This window comes from Echinops telfairi, unplaced genomic scaffold (assembly GCF_000313985.2).
Source record: "Echinops telfairi isolate 266 unplaced genomic scaffold, ASM31398v2 ScPeMD7_1;HRSCAF=3_0, whole genome shotgun sequence".
Classification (NCBI taxonomy): Eukaryota; Metazoa; Chordata; class Mammalia; order Afrosoricida; family Tenrecidae; genus Echinops; species Echinops telfairi.
Window position 1 is genome coordinate 11949795 of NW_022103896.1, and position 6756 is coordinate 11956550.

The 6756-nt window shown below is 41.2% G+C and overlaps 1 non-coding gene across 1 annotated transcript; it reads left to right on the forward strand.

Moving 5' to 3' along the window:
- Window positions 1-5128: 5128 nt before the first annotated feature.
- Window positions 5129-5292, forward strand: LOC115869044. The gene has a single exon (XR_004045958.1). It is a non-coding gene; the product is annotated as a U1 spliceosomal RNA (small nuclear RNA).
- The last annotated feature ends 1464 nt before the right edge of the window (window positions 5293-6756 follow it).

The following is a 6756-nucleotide window of genomic DNA, read 5'->3' on the forward strand; positions in this document are numbered from 1 at the left end:
TCAAATATTTTTTTAAATGATCACTTAAAGTACCACCAGGAGAATCTGGCAAAAGACAGATTATAGTATCAGAGCTGAATATGAAAGCCAATGGAAAAGAAGAAAAAATAGAAAAGAAGCAGACCCTCTAGCCTGGTGTCTAGTTCTCTGGAAATCATCACAATGGTGGACACTTGATGACATGATCATTGGAATGGTCTTCCCCCACTTGTCTTCTACTCCCAGTACAAGTTTACTAACAGGGACCAAGCTATGTCAGATTCTACAGGAGACTCAAGATTCCCAGTCTTATGGGCGGACTGAGTTGCCTTCTTCCTCCCCAAGGAAATCTTCAGGAGATGGGTCAACTATCCATGTGCATTTACGACTATAACTAGGGACCGAACAGGAGATCAGCTTTCTGAGACATTTTCTGAAGGAACTGGAGCTCCAGGAGTAATAGAGATCTTTACACACATTGCACCCTTCACATCTCTGAAGACTCTGTCCAAGAAATTGACTAAGCTAAACCCCAAAGCATCACTTGACAAGATAGAGCTGGAGTTCCAGACACAGTGTAAGCTTTCCATTGTTCTTCAGCACCCTGCAGCACCGTCCATCATACTGTCACTCTTTATTCCTTCAGGTAGTACTAGAATCTATGATCAGTAAGACACTATAGTAGATACTGAGAAAATTAAAGTACATCATAAGCCTTGGTTGGTCAGGAGAAATATGAATAACAGACATAGCAGATTGGCCTGACTTCCCGTCCTCCAGAGGAATGATTCCCATCACCCCCTTGGCTTTCTAGGACCTTATATCCGTGGCATTGTTCACAAAGTCTGGTTGAGAGGTATTTTGGGATATTTACAATATCTTTTTGTGTAATCACCATCCTATTCAGGGTCACCCTGTCCAAGCTTGCTTCCTCTCCTCAGTTCAGACATCACCATGTTTGGCAGTTTCTGGCAGTTTCCTAGTTGTATTGAGGGAGATGTTTTCTTCATCCTCCTTGGCTTTGTTGTTGTTGTTGTTGTCTTCATTAGGAGTCACAGAAAGATAAAGGAGCCCAATATCCCTTCTCGGACACCTTTGCACTATTCCCCTCATCGTCAAGCTAATCAGACCAGAGGTTGGCTCAGAATCACGCAGCTTCCGAGGAATAACACTTGGCCAGATGTTGGTCTCTTGGCTCCAACCTGGTGCTATTCCTAAAACAAGTATCTGTAGCAAACCACTCCTTCGACAGTGAGCAACACAGCCTGGGACAGAGGATTTCCTGGCTTGACAACGATGGTCTTCTGAAGGGGAAATGTTGTGTGAGAAGGGGTTGTTATTAATGGTTTCTCACTCCCACTGATGACTACAACCAACTGGGCTGGTTTCAAAAACCTGGAATTGTAGTTAGGCCAGCAGGTCCTTTACAGGAAATTCACTACCTCATTTGGAGTGGGAAATCAAGTTTGGCAAAGAAATTAGAACTGTGAGTGGCCAGTCACTTACCATTTATTAAGATCCATCTGGGTAATTAAAAAATGTATTCATTTATCCATTCCACATAAAACATAGATTTTTTTACATCCTTGAGAACTTAGAACTCAAGAATTAGAGTCCAGGAGCTTTAGTCTGATTAGTGGATTTATTGTTTGATAGCTGTGTAAGTTCCCTCACGCTTTATGAGCTGAACTTTCCTTATCATCCACATAGGAGCAGACATGACAATCGTACAGGACTTTTTTCAATGAGAGATGGTACCAGTTGCCAGTGAATCCTCTCCACCTCATGGCAATGCCATATGTATCAGCGTAGAACTGTGCTCTGGAACATCTCCAATGACTGGTTTTCCAAACGTAGACCATCAGGCCTTTCTCCCAAGGCATCTCTGGGTGGACCCTGACCCACAATCTCTGATAGCCAAGTGAGTTAACAATAGGTTCCATCCAGAGACTCGAGTTGAGATACTGTGGGATAGATCATTCACATGGTGCCTGCCACATGAATGTCCCAAATATTAGATCTTCACAATGACAATGACTGTGAGATGAGCACTGGATAAGAGCGCTGCAGAAGCAGGCAACCTCCTGTCTTCGTTGAGAAGTACATGAGACGTTTCTGAGGTGTTTATTTGGCATCTGAGACACTTATTTGTTAGCAAATGAGTGGTGTGTTTGTATGTGTATCACCCTTGAGCAGACACAAATTGACAGATTGGTTTCATTCTTGACTCTGTTCAGCCTGGTAATTTTCTTCACTTAAAAAAAAAAGGTTCTGACTTGGCCCTGATATTTCTAGTACATTATTCAAAATAAGAACCCTTTAAGAGATTATTTGCACTTTGGTCTATTTTGGGTCTGAGATCTAATTTGAGCCTGAACTTCATTACCAGAGTCCCTTGGTGGAATTAAGTATTCACGCACTCTCTCGGCTGTTAATTGAAAAGTTGGAATTTTGAGCACACCATAAGGTACCCTGGAAGTTACTAAAGGGAGAATGAAAACCCAAATTTCATCCTATCATGGTGTCTCCTACCTTTCCTTCATAGAATGTATCACAATTGAGATTCTTCATAATTATAATTATGTGGTTGACATCCAAATGCCCACCTAGATTGGAAATTCCCTGAGAGTAAGACGTCCATTGATGTGCCGGACACCAGCTAGACCAGTGGTTCTCAAACTTCCTAATGCAGCGATATTTTACTATAATTCCTTATGTTGTCGTGAACCCCAAGCATAAAATTATTTTCGTTGCTACTTCATCCCTGTAATTTTGCTACTGTTATGAATTGGATGACTCCTGTGAAAGGGTCATTCAACCCCCAAAGGGGTCACGACCCACAGGTTGACAACTACTAAGCTAGAACAAGGCTTATATCCAAATGGGCACCCCAAAAGAGATTGTCCAACTAATGAAAAATGAATTTGGTAACCGAAGAATAAGTGAATGTGTGTTGCTCACGTGAGTAACTTATTCAGATGGGGTTTTATCCATGCAACTAGACTTGCTGGGCCTCTATTCTGCTTCTATTTCCATATTAAAGCTCAACTCACTGCCATAGAGTCAGCACCGACTCATAGCAACCCTAAAGGGCAGTGTAGAACTCCCCTGTGAGTTTCTGAGACTGTAACCCATTAGGAGGGGTCTAAAGCCCATCTTTCTCCCAGTTTCCATGTTGGCTGCAGAGAAAACTAAAGCTGAGAAGTCCCAACCTCTGGCCTTGAGTTCACAGTCTAGCCAGAGACCTTCAAACAAACCATTGAAATACACGTTGATTGCATCTTGCAAGGGCTTGAGCGGTGATTGAGTTAGGCACGGGTAAAAGAGGTGGCTCCAGAGAATATTAACTCTGCTCGTTACCATTCCTTTCATACTGAAGTAATCTTTTTAAGTCCTGCTTCTTTAACACTCCTTTCCTGGGATTTATGACTCAGTCACTGAAAAACAAAAACTTTTCCCCACACACAGTCCACATCCTGCTGGAAATGACTCTGTCCTTTTGGTCAAGGTCTAGCCAGCATGTGGAATTCTTCTTTTTTTTTAAATCATTTTATTAGGGGCTCATACAACTCTTTTCACAATCTGTACACACCAATGGTTAAGACTTCCTCCCCAAATAGGAGAGTTAAAGACCACCTCTACTTAGGTCTTCATAGTGTTTCTAATATTTTGCATTCTTTTTTTTTTTTTTAATGGGGATGATAAAAGTATAGTATCAGAGATCTGAATATGAATTACTTGGAATTTTTCCTTATTAGAGGAAGCCTCTTCCTAAAGTCAACTTTCAAGACACTTAGAGTACCCTCCCTGCATATGATTTTGACCACTAGCATTTGACCATCAGGCTGAGGATCTATTTGGACATTTTTGGCAAACATTAACAACTGTTATCATGGTGAGAAATCCCATTACTAATCTCTTTGGTCGGGGCTGGAGAGAAACACTTAAACTCAGATAGTTGCAGAAACACATTCAAGGTCACACAGCTACTAAGTCCCAGAGCCAAGTCTTAAAGCCAGTCACCTGATTAGAGGTCTTGAGTTCATTCCAACTTCATCACATTGTCTTAGTAACTCATTGACACTGACTGCTCTCTAACCATGTTTTGGGTTCTCTGCGCTTCAAAGGCAAATTCAGGCAATTCAGGTCCACAGAGATAAAGTGTTTTTCAGGCTAGCTGACCCCTAGGAAAAGGCTTGAGATTTGCTTTTGCCAGAAAATTCCAAAGGCATTATCACCTCTAGTTTGCTATGCATTTTAGATTGTGACACTTCCAATTCAAAATTGTTAAGTGACCAGCTGGGCTATTAAGAACAGTACACTCCGAGTATAAAGGACACTTTCTGAAGACATTATTAGACAGTTTAAAATTCTTCTATGCTCTTTGGCCCAGCAACTCCTTATCAACAAATATACCTTAAGAAATCACAGGTGTTAGCATTCTGTGATGCTCACCTTCCTGACACGATCACTAAAGACAAAATGGTTGCTTAAGCTAATGTGGTGAAGAAAGCTGATGGTGCCCGGCAATTACAAGCTGTAGTATCTGGGGTATTAAAGTTTTGAAGTTAAACAAGCAGCCATCTAGCTGGGAAGAAACAACACCCACATGGAAGAAGCACACCAACCGGTGTGATCATGTGTTGTCAATGGGATCAGGTCTCAGACATCAGAAGACCCAAAATAAACAACTGTTTCCATGTAAATGAGAGGGGTCAGAGTGGAGACCCAAAGCCCATCTGTAGACAATTGGACATCCCCTCACAGAAGGGTCACAAGGAAGGGACGAGCCAGCCAGGGTGCAGTATGGCATTGACAAAACAAAACACTTTTCTAGTTCTTTAATGCTTCCTTCCCCCACTATCATGACCCAAGTTCTATCTTACAAATCTGGCTAGACTAGAGCATGTACACTGGTACAGGAAAGAGCTCTTGACACACAGAATTCAGGACAAATAAACCCCTCAGGATCAGTAAGAGTATTGTACCATGACCATGAGGGTAGGGGGAAGGTGGGAGGAGAAGGGGGAGAAAAGGAGAACCAATCGCAGTGATCAATGTACAACTTCCCATCCCCCACCCAAGGGGGCTGAACAACAGACATGTGGGTGAAGGAAGTCAAAGGATAGTGTAAAATATGAAAATAAAAATACCTACCTGGCAGGGGAGATACCATGATCATGAAAGTGGTTTTCCCAGGGCAAGGCTTATCCATTTGACTCTGGATGTGCTGACACCTGCGATTTCCCCAAATGTGGGAAACTCGACTGTATAATTTGTGGTAGTGGGGGACTGCGTCCGTGCTCTCCCCTGAGAAACAAGAAAAGAATAAAATAATAATAATTTGTAAATTGTCAAGGGTTCACGGGGTAAAGGAGGGAGAGGAAAAAGGAGGAGCTGATACAAAGGGCTCAAGTAGAAAGAAAATGTTTTGAAAGTGATGATAGCAACATATATACACATGTGCTTGATACAATTGATGCATGGATTGTTATAAGAGCTGTAAGAGCCCCCAATAAAATGATTTATTTAAAAAAAATAAAGAAATCACAGGTATGTACAAAGAGCTAACCTTGTAGCTAAAGGATTCTCATTGCTATCTTGTGTATTGTAAAGAAACCTTGGCAGTAGACATTTCAACTATAATATGCTCTTACCATGAAACATTATTAGCCATTAAAAATTATATCGTCATCAAGTGTTAAAAAGTGAAGCAAAATAATGATACTTGATTACTTTGTGAAAAATTGGGTTCTGACATAAGATGTACAAAATATATTATCATATTCTTTCTCTCTCCAGAGGCATGTGGTTACATAGCCAAACCATTGGAAACATGCATGCCAAGCTATTAGCAGTGGTCAACTCCAGAATGTACAACTGTAATTCTTCTTGATTGCCCTATCCTTTCATATTTTCGCATAAGACTACAATAAATCTGTTTTGTTTGTGCAACATAGAAAATCACAATAAAATTCCCTTTACAAAGCATTGCTCTGCTTAGACTCATCCCTGGAAACATTTTTTTACATATTAAAAACTTTAAATTATATGTTTTAAATATATAACAGTATTAAGTAGGACCTAATTCACATACTGACATAAGTTTTTATATTTTTACTATGTACATTTAATTGTTTAAATCATTTTTGGGGGGCTCATACAACTCTTATCACAATACAATCCATACATCACAATCCATACACAATCTATACAATCCATCAATTGTATAAAGCACATTTGGACGTCCATCACCCTCATCATTCTCAAAACATTTGCTCCACGTAAACCCCTGGCATCAGCTCCTCATTTTTTATCCCTCCCTACCTACTCCGCCCTCCCTCATGAACCCTTGACAATTTATAAATTATTTTTGGTCATATCTTACTGTCCGACATCTCCCTTCACCCACTTTTCTGTTGTCTGTCCCCGAGGGAGGAGGCTATATGTAGACCCTTGTAATCGGTTTCCCCTTTCCACCCCACCCTCCACCCTCCAAGTATCGCTACTCTTCCCACTGGTCCTGAAGGATCATCTGCCCTGGATTCCCTGTGTTTCCAGTTCCTATCTGTACCAGTGTATATCCTCTGGTCTAGCCAGATTTGTAAGGTAGAATTGGAATCATGATAATGGGGAGGGGGGGATAGAAAGCATTTAGGAACTGGAGGAAAGTTGTAAGTTTCATCGTTGCTACACTGCACCCTGACTGGCTCGTCTCCTCCCCGAGATCCTTCTGTTTAAGAGGATGTCCAGTTGCCTACAGATGGGCTTTGGATC